Source organism: Vombatus ursinus, unplaced genomic scaffold, assembly GCF_900497805.2.
Source record: "Vombatus ursinus unplaced genomic scaffold, bare-nosed wombat genome assembly UNPS02014817.1, whole genome shotgun sequence".
NCBI classification, from domain to species: Eukaryota; Metazoa; Chordata; class Mammalia; order Diprotodontia; family Vombatidae; genus Vombatus; species Vombatus ursinus.
Genome location: NW_020954595.1, coordinates 13,259,814 through 13,276,138, shown reverse-complemented (window position 1 = coordinate 13,276,138; position 16,325 = coordinate 13,259,814). Strand labels below are relative to the sequence as shown.

General features: G+C 51.2%; 1 protein-coding gene across 1 annotated transcript in view; it reads left to right on the top strand.

Annotated features, from left to right (window-relative positions):
• STAC (SH3 and cysteine rich domain) overlaps window positions 1–16,325 on the top strand; it is a 68,945-nt gene that overhangs the window by 490 nt on the left and 52,130 nt on the right. The gene's annotated exons all lie outside the window — the stretch shown is intronic.

Sequence of the window (16,325 nt, the reverse complement as noted above, 5' to 3'; positions counted from 1 at the left end):
TATATATATATATATATATATATATATATATGTCTGTCTCTCTGTCTCTCTCTCTCTGTCTCTCTCTCTCTGGCTCTCTGGCTCTCTCTCTGTCTCTCTGTCTCTCTGTCTCTCTCTCTCTCTCCCTCTCTCTCTCTCTCTCTCCTCTCTCCTTTCTCTCCCTACCTCCCTTTCACCTCACTTCGCCGTCTCCCTCTGCTCCTTCCCTTCCTTCTCTTCTCTTCACCTCTCCCTTTTCTCCTCTCCCCTCCTTTCTTCTTCCCTCCTTTTCTCTCATCTTCTATCCCTTCCTTTGCTATCTTATCTTTTTCTCTCGTCTTCTCTTGCGCTATCCCTTCCCTCCCTCTCCCTTCCTTGCTTTTCCTCCCGCTACACCCCCATCCCCACCCCAGCCAGGGAGTGGGAAGAGCTCTGGGCAGCCTGGCCCCATTTCCTGGGGACCGGTTGGGGCGGGGGTGGGGACATCAAGATCTAGTCGGGCTCTCCCCGGATCTCCCCCGCCACTGATCTCAAGGGCCAGAGATAAGCCCCACTCCCCCAAATGTTGGGTGGGGCACAGGCAGATCCATCGAAAGCTCTGGGTTCACCTGGGTCGACCCCAGTTTGGTGCTTGATTCTTGCCCCGACACGCCTTCCACCCAGCTCAACATATGCAATCCAGTGCCAATGGCTTTCCAGTTATTTTGTTTAAAAACACGAAAGAACACTGGTGATTTGGAACAGGAATTGCCCCCCAGGGTTCTGCTATCTCTACGCGTGTGCTGAGAGCACCAGGGAGTGTGCAGACGATTCCTTACAAGATCCGTGTGGTAGTGGGCTGGGCAGGTGGGTTGGGAGTGTGAGAGAGACAGTGAGAAGGGTGAGCCAGGTAGTCTGGCCCCAGCAGATCTCTGTCTGTGGGTCTGAATGCCCATTTTCCATGGAGCAGGGAGAGGTTCATCCCTCATTCAGTGTGCCAATATCAGGGCAGTTCTAGGCTGGGAGAGGATGGGGTCCCACAGCGTTGATGAAAGTTTGGGTACCATGTGTTCAGGTGACCAAGGTTAGAACTTGAAACTACTTCTGCAACGGACACCCTCCAAACCTAAGCAAAACAGCAGCATTGTCTGTGAGCGGCTGGCGGAGTGCTTGCATTCCTCCTTACATCAGGACCCCCCTGTTCTCCTCCTCTTTCCTGTACTCCCTACATTGCCATACTCCTCATCACAGGCTGACACTTAGTTACAATGTGACATTTGTCCTTGTTGTTCTACTTAGGCTATTGTAACAGCCTTCCTTCCGCTGTTATGCCCTGCTCCTATCAGTAACACCTATGGACACACCATTGTAAAGCATATTGTTGAAGACCCCTGCAAGGGGCTTGGCCCAGGAGGCCGGAGAGCTGGATCCAAATCCCTGCTGTTTGCGGCATTGTCTGCACACGGGGCATGCTTCTTCCTTTCCTCTATGGGCCTCGGTCTCATAATCTGTGAAACCTGTGGAATCCCTAAGTTCTCATCATGGCACTAACCCGCACCCTCTGCTCTGAAGCCATTTAGAGAGGTCACCTTGTTTTTACGTGAGGTCTTGTGTGAAGAAGTCACAACACTTGCCACAGCTTGCCTCCTGAGTCCCTGGGCATCTCAGGACGTGCCGTGGTCCCCATCCAACAGAGACCAGGGGGAGCCAAAGGCAGAAGCCAGTCTGGGGGCTTTGCTCAATCACTTCAACATCGTGATTAGGAGGAACCACTTAGCAAGACAGAGCACAGGATGCCCCAGGTGAAAAGGACCATTCTGGCCAAAGCCCCAAGTTAGTGACAGGGTCTAGGGAAAGGTCCAGGTCTCTTGAGCCCATGCAGGCTCAGCCCAAGGCATCTTCAATAAGCAGGAGTGTGGCTGGCGCCCTGCTTGGTAGGAACAGAGTGAACGGGGTGGTGGGCACAGTTCTGCCTCGCAGGGCTATCTGCAACTCCAGCTCAAGATTATCAGTAAAACCAAGAACTACCACATCAAGGCTTCCAAAGCACTTCTAATAAACTTGCAGGGTAGATATGGAGCTGTTGTCAGCAGCAGCATCTCCATTTTATAGAGGAAAACTGAGGCTCAATGTGCTGTGCCCATGGTCACACAGCTATAGTAAACCCTTCTCCATGAAACATTTTGCAGCAGCTTTACAGTGCCACACACACACACACACACACACACACCCCACCCCACATACACACCCCCACAAACCACACACTCACCCACATAACACCACTCCACACACATACCACACACTCACACACATACACACACTCACACACACACAAATCACCCCACACACACACACACCACCCCACATATACCCCACACACACCCCATACACTCACACACATAATACCACTCCACACACACCACACACTCACACACACACACACAAATCACCCCACACACTCACACACACACCACCCCACATATACCCCACACACACCCCATACACTCACACACATAATACCACTCCACACATACCCCATACACTCACACACACTCACACATACCACTCACACTCACACATACACACACCAACCCACACACACCACACACATACACACACTTACACACATACATACTCACACAATTCATGCACACCACACACACACACACACATGCACACTCACATATACACAATGCATGACATACACACACACCACACTCAGGCACACTCACACATGCACACAATGCACTACATACACATAATACATGTACATACATCTCACACACACGCACACACAGAGCAGGCCCCATCTCTTTTTGTCCTCCTTCCCCTACCTCTCATTTCTCATCGGTGGCTTGTCATGATCTGTCCCTTGCCTAAGTCTGATTGATTGGTGTCTCTTACGCAGACTTGCCCCCAGCTCTACAACAATAACAACAAACCAGAGAGTGAGGCTTTCCCCTGCCAGGTGCCATTCCCTTCACCAGCTGCAGGTGTGCCTCTGGTTATGCAGTGAGAATGTTCCAGAAAAGCAAATTCAAAGACTGACTCCTCTTTTAAATGAACCAGAGACACTTGTGGCTCAGGGTTCCCCACAGGGAATCATTTTGCAAAGCAAAGAATCCATTTGTAACTGAATAGATGACCTCAGAGTTGGCTGAGCCAGCCTTCCAATTTGTTCAGTCTGCTGGGTCTCTAAACAGATGCCGCAGCTCTGCTGTCATGTGCCAGGCCTCAGCCCGGAGGGCTTCTTGGGATCTCCTGGACAGTGCCAGCACATGATCTGGCTGGTCACCACAAAGGAGAGGGCTTGGGACATTTCAGTGTGGATTCAGAGCTAAATTCTTTAAACGCGGCATTTTACACATGCACATTTGTGTGTGCATACAGATGTTTATCCACATTTGCACAAGGCTTGTTTATCTGGCATTGGGTCAGTCAGAAGATGGCACAGAAGAGCCTTGAGGTTTTCAGCAGGACACACTCTGTGAATGACTAGATTAGATGACAGGGGCCCAAGGGCCAGCCTCTTTCAGTGCAGAGAGGCCCATGACCAAGATGCTATAGGCCAAGAGTTCTGCTCCAGAAGGCTGGTCAGCAGCCAATGGTGAGCTGAGGCATGCCACCTCATGCTAGCTCATGAAATGGGTAAAAACTTAGAATGGCCTTTGGTCCTATGAATTAATAAACATTTCAGAGGTAGTACGGTTTGGTGGGGAAAGTGCTGCACTTGGAGTCAGGAAGACTTGGGTTCAAATCCCACCTGAGACACTTACAAGCTGTGTGACCTTGGCTTAGTCATTTCACCTCGAAGGGCTTCAGTCTCCACTGTGACATGAGGAGGGTGGCCTGGGTGACATCTGAGGCCCCTTTCAGTTCCAAATCAATGAATGTCTGACAAATTCACAGGTGCCTATATTCTGTCTTTCCACAAACATTGATTGAGCGCCTACTCCATGCTGGACATTGGGCTCGGTGGCTGCTCTAGCATAGGACTTTACAAGCCAATAGGAGGGGAGGGCATTAATCCCAATAATTAGGACATAAGTATAAAATAGCTGCGGGTTCCCTATACTCTAAATAAAAGTTTCTGTCCTTCATGGATGCGTGATCCAGGATCTGGCCCACCCCACCTCTGCTAAGAGTAGGACGAGGCCCCTGTGGCGAGGGTCAGCCAGGCCCCAGGGTTGCCAGGGCTGGGGCTAGCTCCTTCCCTCTCCTATCTCCAGGAAGGGCGTCAGGCTACTCGAGGGCCACAGGAGGGTTCTGGGAAAGCGCTATTTTCCCTGATACTTCTCCGGAGGAGTCTAAGTTGGTGACTCTCTCTAGCTTAGCTCCCTCCCACCCAATGGAATCCAGGCCTTCTCCAGTCATCCTGGTCTGTGTCTGGCCACCAGACCCAGATGGCTCCAGAGGAGAGAGTGAGGCCGGTGACTTTGCAGGGCCCTCCTCACTTACATCCAAGTCACCTGCAAGTCCAGACATCGCCCTTGTGATGTCCCCGGTCCTCTCCAAGAAAGGACAAACAACCTCCCAAATGATAGTCAGCAATAGTGGTGTATATCTAGGAAAGGGAAACAATAAACAGACTAGAGCAGAGGTGATGGGCCTGGCTGGGGTGAGATGATGCCAGGCTCAGCGCAGAGAGAGGGTTCTTACGGGAGGGGCACCCAGAGCCAGCCCAGCCTGTGCCTCAGGGAACGGCCCTGAGCTTGGGGAGAAGCGAGGTCAGGGAGTGAAAGATGTGCAGAGGAGGGGCCTGGGCAAAGCTCTGAGCTCAGGGTGAGGAGGGAGAGGCCATCACCAAGCCGGGCTTTGGATCTGGACGGGGAGACGTGTCGCTGGGCCCAGGAAGGACGAGACTTTTCTATACCACTACCCTGGCTGAGACAACCCCCAGACTCCCTGTTCTCTGCTGAGGCCTCGGGCTCAGGAGTGAAAACGTGATCACAACATTTTCACCTGTCTAATCGGATGAATGAACAAATGAACAGGTGAATGAATTCATGAACGAACGAATGAATGAATGAATCTTTTATTAAGCGCCTACTGTGTACCTGGTAGTGTGCTCAGTGCTAGGAGTACAAATACAAGAAGTCAAGACCAGCCCTGCCCTCAAGGAGCTTCCACTCTTGTGGTGGAAGACTAGACTCGAAGGGACGCTGGGGGGGGGGGGGGGGGCCCCGCTGCGGCCTGGTTCTGGCTGAAAGCTCCCCTGCCTGAGGGGGTTCTGGGCCTGAGCTCCACGGCCACATCTTCAAGAGCCAGTGGGATGCGCCTCCAGGTCGGCAGCCTCAGGGCTCAGGAACTAGAATTCATGGCCTCTCCCCTAAGCCTGCACCTCTTGCGCATCGTCCCGCTTCTCATGGCAGAGCCAGCTTCCGCCTCGGCAGCCCTTTGCCTCTTCCCTCTACCACTGCCACCGCGGTCAATCCGCGACCAGGCTCCGCGGGCTCTGCTCCCACCCCACGCCCTCCCTCACCTCCACCTCAATTCCACTCTCCAGGCGCGGCAAGCGTCTCTCACCAGGAAGGCTTTGTGCGGGGTGCTGGGAATACAGAGACAAAGGGAAGTCCCCCCTCGCCTCAGGGAGCTTACGTTCTTCTCCACTTCCAGACTTTTAATCGCGGAATCCTAGACTTGGAGGCAGGTGAGACCTTAGTCACCATGGACAAGTCCCTTATTTGACAGACCCGGAACCAGGGCCAGGGAGGCTGGGACTTGGCAAGGGTCAGGAAGCTAGGGAGTGTCTCAGGCAGAATTTGGATCCAGTCTGCCTGACCCCAAGTCCGGTGCTCCATCCAATTCCACCCCCGGGGCAGGCTCCCATTATCTCTTGCCTGGGCCACAGTAATAACTTTCTAAATGAGTTCTTCTCCCCAATCCATCCTTCACAACATTTCCAAAGTTATGTTCCTGAGGCCTGGTGATCACATCACTCTTCTGATCAAAAAAACCTTCCACAATTCCCCATGGCCTCTAGATTGAAATCCAAGTTCTTTAGGCGAAGATTTAAGGCCCCGTGCTGTCTGGCACCAAGCCACCTTTCCAACCTTAACATTCTCCTTCAAATACTCAACATTTCCCTGAGCTAGGTTTCCGGCTGTTCTGAGGACTCAACACGCCCTCTTTTGCCTCCAAGCTCTTGTACCTGCGGTCCACGGCCAAGGCCCTCTCCTAATCTCTGCCTCTCAGAAGCCTTCTCTTCTTTGTGGTTCAGCTCTTGGACCACCTCCTCCATGAAGCCTGCCCTGATTCCCCAGCTGAGCCTGTTCTCTCTCTCTTCAAATATCTTGAGCTTTTTGTCAGGCTTTGTCCTTCAGGGCCTCCTTGACTCCTTACCTTGTGTCAGATTTAGAATCATAAATGTCACACACACACACACACATGCACACATGCACACATACACACACAAAGCTCTTCCAAGGGAAGACTTCTTAAGGCAAAGTCACTCTATTAAATTCTTAGCACACTCACTTTCCTGTAGTTTGCCATTGGTGGCTGACTTCAGAAGGTCACAGAATCAGAGTAAAAGGGAGGGAGCACAAAGATGCTGCTTGATCTGGCGTGGCCTCTCGGCGTAGGAATCTCTTGTGGGACCCACAGGTTTATCCCAAACCAGACCCAGCCCAGGAGTGTGTGTGTGTGTGTGTGTGTGCTCGCGTGCATGCATTATGTACTGTGTACATGTATGTGCATGCACATGTGTGTCATTCAGCATGAGTGCATTCAAGGGTGCACACGCTCCCATCATTTCTGGTTTTTGTTTTTTCCTTCAGGTATATATCTGCACTTAGCAGGCATGGTTTCTGAGCCTATCTGTCCATAACAGTCCTTTACCTGCACTAACTGTGAGGCCAGTTGAGATGGCGGGTGGAACACTAGAAAGCTTGACTCAGATGCCTTCTCTGATGTAGATGAGATGGGGGCCTGCCCTGGGGGCAAAATTGGATCCAGCACGAGCTTGGGGTCAGACAGACTGGATCCAAATCCTGCCTGAGACACTCCCTAGCTTCCTGACCTTGCCAAGTCCCAGCCTCCCTGGCCCTGTTTCCAGGTCTGTCAAATAAGGGACTTGCACTCCATGGTGACTAAGGTCTCATCTGCCTCCAAGTCTAGGATTCTGTGATTAAAAGTCTGGAAGTGGAGAAGAATGTAAGCTCCCTGAGGCGAGGGGGATTTCCCTTTGTCTCCATATTCCCAGCACCTCGCACAAAGCCTTCCAGATGAGAGACGCTTCACAAACGCTTGAATGAAATTGAAGGGGATGGAGGTGAGGGAGGGCACGGGAGCAGAGCCCGCAGAGCCTGGTCATGGGTTGACCGTGGTGGTTGAGGGAGAGGCGGCTGTCGGTAGAGATCTGGCTGTCATTCTGAATGAGGAGATCCCCAAGTGATATAGTATAGAGAAAAAAGCAAAGAGGACCAGAGGCTAGGGTCTCCGGGGAGTCCATGGCTAAAGGGTCTGTAGTGGATGAGGTCAGCAGAGGGTTCTAAGAAGGCGCAGTCAGACAGGCAGGAGGAGATCCCACAGAGCAATAACGCAGAAGCCCAAAGATGAGAGTAGCCAGGAAAGGCCGGCCATCAGCGTCACACCTAGCGGATAGACCAGAGCGAGTCACTGAGATCATCGATCACTTTGGACAGAGCAGTTTCAGTTCAGGGATGAGGTCACAAGGCAGAAGGCAGAGGGCAGAGGCATGAGGGAGCAGCATCTCTGGTAACTCCCGTCAGAATCCTGCTTCTTTCTGCCCTTCATTTTCCCCTCACTTCTCTGCCCTCTCTCCGGCATCCTCGGGTTCAGGTATGTGACTATAGTCTGTGCATGTGTGTGCACATGTGTGTGCATGTACATATGTGTGTGCATGTGTGCATTGTGTGTGGCCACTTTGCCGTCCTTTTCATCTAGAGTAGTCCCTTTGAGCAGGGCAGACCTCTCCACTGCCTATTCTGGCCTGGTGCCCTACCTTACCAAATCTCAGCAATGCCAAGGAGATCACGGGGGCCCCCTTGCGTGGATCTGACTTGGTTTGTCATTCACACTTGGCACATTGGCGTAGAAGTGTCCAAGGCCATGAGCATCATCTCTGCCCCCTCTTCGAAGTCATTCTCCCTTGGGAGCTGCTGAGCTCCTGCAATGGTTTTCCTCTTGGCTTTTCTTCTTGCTGCCCCTGGTAGCTACCTTGGCTGTTGTCGCTGGGTCCCTTTCTCCCTCCCCCTCCCTTTTTACTCCATAGCTCTTCAGATCACATTAGCAAACCTCCAAGCAAACACTTCCAGGTCGTTGGCAGATGGACTTCATCTCTGGCCCCAAAACCCACACAAATCTATTCTCTACCTCCATCTTCTTAGCCACAGCTCTATTTCCTAGGTCTTCATTTTACTCCTAATATTTCTACTTTCAATTGCCAAAGATGATGGACACCCACCTGATCCCTCACATGGCAGACGCCTTCCCAGGACTTCGGGATCCCATGAGCTGCGTTCTGGGTTCCTCCTGGTTATGCGCCACCTCCATGGGTCATCAGAAATGGACAGGAGTGGTCAGACTTCACAGATGTCCAGAGGCTCTTTGTCCCGTCCATCATGGGCACACGCGCCAGAGGGACAGCACACCTCTCCTCTCGCAATCATCACAGTACTTAGTATCCTGTCAATATGAACCTGCTTCTTTGAGCTGCCAGCCGGCACAGACAACCGTGAGGATCTGCCTCTTGTTCCTGAGGCCAGTAATGGCCCCTCTGGCTACAGATGGTGTGTCCGGGGTCCCCTTAGCACATGTGAAGCTCTTTCTTCCCCCAGAAGGTCCAGATTATTCCAGGACAGGAACAGCAGGTCCAAGGGTTCAGAGGACTTCCCCCTTCCCTTCCCCCTCTGCTCTACCTTCTCCACCTGGGCTGGATTTCTCTTGGCTTCCATGGAATCCTCTTAGAGTCTTTCTTCAGTCCTTTCCAGGAATGCTTCCCTCTCCCTGATGAGTCAAAGAGTTGAGGGGCCTTCTGTTTGCCCTTTCACCTTCTCCTCCAGAAGGAAATCAACACCCGCTTTCTCCACACGAAGCTCTTGGTCCTTGTTGGAAAGAACAGAGACAGAGCCCCCTCCTTACAGACCCTGCCCCACCCTGCTGCCTCTCCAGCAAATGAAACCACTGGCGCTTTGCCAATTATCTCTACCAGGCCTCTTCAGCCTGCCAGCAGGCAGTGTCACTGGGGACCTCTGAGCAGCTCCATGGACAATAGCATTGCCTCTTTTCATCTGCCCTGGTGCTATTCGGAGCAGGTGACCAACAGCTCCTGTCTGTTAATCCCCCAGGGCACGACGGCCCCTCAGGGCAGCTCTGAGCAGGGCCGGCTTTCTGGGGCTCACAAACTGCTGGCTGGGCTCCTCCCTCGTCCAGCTTTCCCTCTTTGGAGTTTTGTGTGCAGTGGTGACTCTTCTAGGGCTTATGCTTCTGAAAGGCAGGCTGTATATTTTACTTCTATTTAGACTCACCTCAGCGCCAGTTAATTTCATACAGTAGTCACTTCACAAACGTTCTTTGAATAAAGGGCAGTGCTGTGCAGTGGAGAGAGCATCAGATTTGGAGGCAGGCAGACCCACCTTAGACATTTATTCCCTGTGTGACTTTGAATAAGTCATTTCCCCTCCTGTGGGCCTCAGTTTCTTCATCTGTAAAATGAGAGGGCTGGATTCAATGACCTCTAAGTCCCTTCCGGCTCTCCATTTATGACTGAATGAATGAACTGGGCTCATCTCACTGCCTCCATACGAGATTTGGCCAGCCCTAAAGGCCGTGTCTCGCCCTCAGTAGGAGGCTGTCATGGATGGTAATGTTGGAAAAACCTTAAAAGCAAGACAGGAGAAAGTGCCATGGTCGATCTCTGCTCCCCTCTGCTGACCCCAACTCCAGCTGAGCCTTCCAGTGCAGTGGCTAGTGGACTCCCGTGCCCTCCGCCACCTTCGCTCTCGGCTGGGATTTGGGGCCAACATGATCACATGTTTTCCTGTTCCTTATTCTGCCCTTTGGACAAGCCATCCCCCAAGTGTAGCATGTGAAGATTAAGTCCCAAATGCCACTCTGATCCCACCTGGGCCATCGCCACGGTGGGCTACCATCAGCTGTCCGTGGCAGCTGGTCAATAGCAGGTGCTAAAAAATGCCCAGGCCCGCCCTCCCTCCTCTGGCCAGCCTCACCAGGCTCAGGCTGCCTTGGCTGGTTTTCCAAACTCTCCACCATTCAGATCCAGGCCCAGTTCAGGCCCTGACCCAATTAGAACCTCCTCCTCCCCATCTCCAGAAGTGTTGGGGAGTATTTCCCTGCTTTACAATAACCTCAGACTAGCTTAGGCCAGGGTAGAGCCACTCATCAGTGTTGCTGGGGACCACTGCATCACCCGCATATTCAGGCTTGGGTGCTGGGGGTCCAGTTGCCTGGCTTTAGTACCAAACTATCAGCCAAGCCAGAACTGCCCCCCACCTGTGTCTGTCTTCAGTCAGATTTTCCTTTCTTTCCCATACAAGATAGCTTAGTTTTCAAGCTAATAACCCTGGTTAGCATTTATACCACACTGTAAGGCTTGCCAAGGGCAAACTGTTATCTCACTTTAAAAACATTCTGTCATTTGATCTTCACAATAACCTCACCAAATAGGTGTTATGTAATTGCTTTGCCATTATTATCCCTATTTTACACATGAGGAAACTGAGGCAGGCAGAGGTGAAATGCCTTGCCCAGGGTCACACAACTAGTGTCTCATGCCAGATTTTAACTCAGACCTTCCCGACTTGAGGTCCAGCAATCTATCCACAGTGCCAGCTTGCTGCCTTTCCTGCAGTGTTCTATGCCAAATTTCCCCTGGACCAAGCCAGAATCAATTTGAAGGTGAACTAGCATCTGCTTGAAGGGCAGCCATATGGAAGAGATTAGGCTTGTTCTGCTTGGTGTTAGAGGGGCTACAGCCCAGGAGACATACCCCAACCATCTGAGATGCCCAACGGTGGAAGGGTTGCCCTTCCTCGAGGATTTCAAATGGGGGCTGGCAGACAGTGTGTCATGGTGAGGATTCCCGTCAGGTGTGTGTCTGACCGAGTGACTGACGCGGTCCTTCCCAACTCTCAAATTCCACGGCTCTGTGCTTACGGACCCAAACTATAAACATGCTGAGGGCCTGCTTGAGCCCGGAGGAAAGCTGTTTTTTCAGTGGGGGATGGGTCTGTGGACTGGATTTTCTCCAACCATGGAGACTTTTAGGGTCACCTGAACGGACAGCCAACCTCTCTGACCGCAATCTGGGTAGCACCCAACTGGCCCATTTAGCCTCCTCCATAAACATCAGTCAGCTGGTCCCAGGACTAGTGTAAAGGCTGCCCGATGACACTGGTTCAGCCCTGGTTTTTATGGTGTGTTTACTTAGCAAGGATTTCCTTGGTAAAGACTCAACATTCAGCCCGGGCCACTGCAGGGGCAGCCAGTACGTGCTTCAGATGAGTCTACACATAGTCAGCTCTAAAGTAAATTTCTCATCATTGGACAATATTTTCCTCTTGACTTATAAAATCAGAAATGCATTTCCATGGAAGGAATCGGCCTGGAGATTAAATAAAAATCACGCTGAAGAAGCAGCGAACCTTTTTAAAAATCATCTGCAGAAAGGACAGCTGCTCATTCTCTGATAAAAAACATCAGTCTTCCTTCTCACTGAGGAGAAATACTGTGTTCGCAGTGGCTCCCCTGGGCACCCAGACTGGGGGGAGAAGGACTCCTTCTAACCTGATTAATTATTCCTGTTTAAAATGCCAATCTATCCGACGCAAAGCTCAAAACTAATGAGCTCGTGCTGACTGACGTTCCTGTGCTCTGTTTGTTTAATTCCTGGGATTCAGTACCTTAGAGAGGCTTCGCTGCAGCCCAGTGGCTGTGCCCCCTAGGGCCTGAGTCCTGTCATTCGTCATTGGAAGGCAGACTTCCCTAATTTATTACTATATTGGTTGAGATTTGGCTGGCATGATGGGAGTTTTGGTCATCTTCGGGGGTGGACAGGAGAAAACTGGGCCCTGACCTCTTGTTGCAAATTCCCCAAACGAATGTCCTTGGGTACATTCTGTGGAGCAGTGGGGAGCAGGCAGGGACCGTGCACTGCAGTCAGTAGGAGGCCAGCATGGCGCTCCCAGATGCCACATGTGGGACATGCGCTCTATGAAGCAAGCCAGCAGATGGGTGTAAAGGACAGCCTCGGGCCCCAAGGGTGCCCAAGCAGCAGAAATGTGGTGAAATGGCACTCGGTGCACCCACCTTCTAGAGGGAATAACTTGTGTCCAGCTCTGGCCAACCAAGGTCTGTCTACTTCAATGGATTTTATGGCCTTGGTCAAAAGAAATCAAAGCAGGGCACAGCTAGGTAGCGCAGTGGATAGAGCACCGGCCTTGGATTCAGGAAGACCTGAGCTCAAATCCGGCCTCAGACGCATAACTCTTACTAGCTGTGTGACCCTGGGCAAGTCACTTAACCCCATTGCCTAACTCCAAAAAAAAAAAATCAAAGTAAAATGTAGAATTTCTGTCTTGTTTAATTTTGGAGTTGTGGGAGCTAGTACTTTATGTTGGGATGGGAGGGAGCAGTGAGGGCGTGTTTCTTTATTTTTGCTATTTTTGTCTTGGAAAATGACCACGAGAATGTCCCACAGACGACTTCCTGGGTGGTCATTGGTGATCTTGTTAGTAATCTCCCCCAGTCCTGCCAGGCAATCAAGCCCTGGGCCAGGCGCAGGTGGATCTCCAACACACAGGCAGGGAGCAAGCCAGTCGGGCCTCACTAAGTGATTCTGCCCACGGCTGCCCTGTAGATGCTGCTGACCTCCCGGAGCTGTTGTGAGGACCACATGAGAGGATAAGAGTCCAGCGTTAAGCATAGTGCCTGGCCCAGAGTAGGCGCCACCTCGATGTTAGCTGTTGTCACTGTCTGCCAGATCAGTGCAATCCAGTCCTTGGGGACGGCACTGACAGAGGAGCCAGCGCCCAGCCACCTGGGCCCAGCCACCAGGCAGCAGTGGCACCAGCAGCCAGTGCCCTCCAGACAGCTGGGAAGGGGGGAGGCCCTGAGGAAAAGCTGGCTGGAGCTGTCTCGATGGCCCGCTTCCCATGCCAGTGCGGTACGGGGTCTGTGAGAGCGGGGCAGCCCCCCGGGGCAGCGCGTCCTATCTGGCTGTGCTCCATAGCCTCCGGCTTTGGGTAGTTGACAGAGCACATTCGGAAGTGGGAGCTGAATTTGGTTATTTTCTTCCATGACTTACAGACACATTTGTCAAACTTCCTAACCATTTCAGTGGCCCGTTAGAAGGGCCCTCCTCCAAATCTGCACCTGCATTAGACCTATTAAGAGTTAGAAGAGACCATCAAGCAGCCTCAGTTTACAGATGAGGCTCAGAGAGGGGAAATGACCTTCCCAGGGCCCCTCCAGGGCTAAGAAGCTGGGCCAAGGTTCAAATCCAGCCTCTCCGACGCTATGCCGAGTGCTCTGTCCTCTATCCTCCAGCTATCTCTGCAATGGGCCAGTCCAGGTTTTCTTTCCAATGACCCCTCATGTGAGACTGCCCCAGAGGCAGGGTAGTGCCCCTGAGCCAATCCAACATTACGAACACACTTCTTCGGGGGCACAGCTACTCAAACTCCTGGGAAGGTATTTCATTCAAGGTGCAGTAACCACTTGACTCCAAGGATTTGGGATGTGATTGATTCCACATTCGGGGGAGCAGTTAAGGCATAATAGCCTCAACTAGGAATCTTACAGGTCACTGGAATGTCGCCCTGACTCATTGGTTTGGGGTGCTTGAACCAATCTCTGACCCTGTCTCGACCCTAAGCTAGCTCTCCGTAAAACAGAGGACTCCTTCACCCCCCGCCCCCAGGATCACAGCACCAGGCCTGTGGCCATGGGCTGCAGCCTGTCTAGAGCTGCTATGCAGACATCTCTGTACGGCCCTTTGGTGACCCCCAGTCCTAAGTCTTTGGAGATCGTGGCGTCCCATGACTCAGCCATACAGCATAACCAGAAGCATGGTCATGTTTAAAGCATGGGGTCTCATTTACCAGAGCATCTAGGGGCTAGAAAAGGCTGCACATCAGTCTGCACACTTCCTCCTGTTCAATTCTGGGCCCAGATCATCATTCATCAAATACCTAAATGCCCATTCTTTATAAATCTGTAAGGATGCTCCTATAAAAAAATAGTTCACATTTATACAGTATCATAAGGGTTACAAATTTTTTAAAAATATTTTCCTATTCTATTCTCAAAACAACCCTAGGAGGTAGATGCTGTTGTTATCACCATTTTACACATGAGGAAACTGAGGCAGACAGCGGTTAAGTGACTTGCCCAAGGTCACACAGCTAGTAAGCATCTGAGGCCAGATTTGAGCTCAGGTTTTCCTAACTCTATGTCCAGGGCTCTATCCACTACAGTGCCACTAGCTGTCCAGGCTCAGAAAAGACAATGAGACCTCATGTCATCCAATAGAACAGTGTCTCAACAGCACTGATGTTTCCAAATCAGAACAATCGTCTCTCCTTCCCACTGACCAGATGATCTCCCAGAGAAGTAAAAGCCATTGACGAGGATCTGCCCCTGAAGTGGCTGACCCACGTGTAGACTGAAGACATCTTTGTCTTCAAACTCAAAAAACATGAGCTTGACCAAGAGCCCGAGCTTTGCACATGCCCTTCTCCAGCAGGCCCCCTCTTCATGGGCACACAGACAGACAGGGAGGGCTGGAGGAGGAGAGCCCTCGGGGGTCTTGGTCATTGACTTTCTGAATGGATTTGACCGAACAGCCTCCCCCAGCCATGAGCCGGTCCAAGGGAGGGAGAAGGTGCAGGGGGCTGGGTGTCCTCTGTGGCAGCAGCTCTTCTGGTCACAGGGTGCTGGGGGGGGGTCCTGAGAATGTAACCCAGTGGTGGTTGTTGATGTCTTTTCAGTCGCCTCTTTTTTTTTTTTTTTGCAAAAGCTCCTTCTGCAATCTTTTTTGTTCTTGTAGAATCTTCATCTCTTTGACATATCTTGATCATCGATGCCTAAGAGCCTTTAAAATTGTGTCTCCTCCAGGACAGATTCCTTCCATAATTGATCAGGACCAATTACTCTTCCTATTTTCTCTGCCGTTTCTTCATGGAGTACATTGGGTAGTCGGGCAGTAAAATTCCAATGTGGTCATTTTGCTACGACCATAAATAGTTCATTAAAAAACAAAAACCCTGGGAGGTCCATCTCATTTTACATATTTTATCCTGGCCTCATGTGTTTGTAATCCCACTTCCTCTAAAGTCTAGGGCAGGCTCTCTGAGGCTGCCTGGAAAGGACGTGTGTGTCTCCTAATTGGATGAGAGGTCACTGAACCATGTGAATGGATCAAGGGCTTCCTGTGGGCGGTTGGAGACAGACTTTGAGAGAGGTGGGTTGGGGGGAAAGTGAGGCATGAGCTCTGAATAGTGGACTAGAGGCAAGGCTGTGTAGGGGAAGTCAGTGCCCCTCGTATCCCTTGACCCATTGGTGCCTGTGGTCCTAGAGACTGCTGCAAGTGGACTCCTGCTTGACTTGAGCTGAGAGCTTCTCTCTCTCCTAGTCGATGAGGTCATTCCTTTCATGAGTTCTTTGGAATATCCTAACCCATTTAACTTCTCTGATTTGGGTTTTCTGCTTTCTTTGATAAAGGAGTGGACCTCTGCCCCTAGGCTGAACAAGTAAAGAAGGGACACTTTGTGCCATCTCCTAGATACGAGGTCTACTCTTCCCAGCAGTCCCCTCTGGCCTCTGGAAGCAAACAGAACATCTTCTCCCTTTTAAGGCCCTTCAGAGCCTGGCCCCTTCCTACCTTGCCAGTCTTATTGGACCTTCTTCCCTTCCAGAAGCTGTACCATTCAGTGACACTGGACTCTTGTTTCTTGATCACCACATTCCATCCCTCCATGCCAGACATTCACTGGCTGTCTTCCATGCCTGGAACTCTCTCCCTCCCAGCTTCCCTGGCTTCCTTCAAATCTCAGTGAAAATCTCATCTGTTGTAAGAAGCCCTTTACAGATCACCTTTAACGCAGAGACCTTCCCTCAGGTTCTCCTTTATGTCTTGTTTGTGCTTAGTAGTTGGCACACTGTCTCCCCTCTTAGAACGTAAACTACTTTTGAAAGCAGGTATTGGAGCTGTGTGACCCTGGGAAAGTCACTGAACCCTGATTGCCTATTTGAAAAAAAGAAAGAAAAGAAAGCAGGTATTGATTTTGTCTTTCTTTAGCTTCCCAGTGCCTGGCATATCGTACATGCTTAATAAATGATTGTTGATTCCCAGTGGTAGTTGTGATATAGCCAGAAAGCATAGC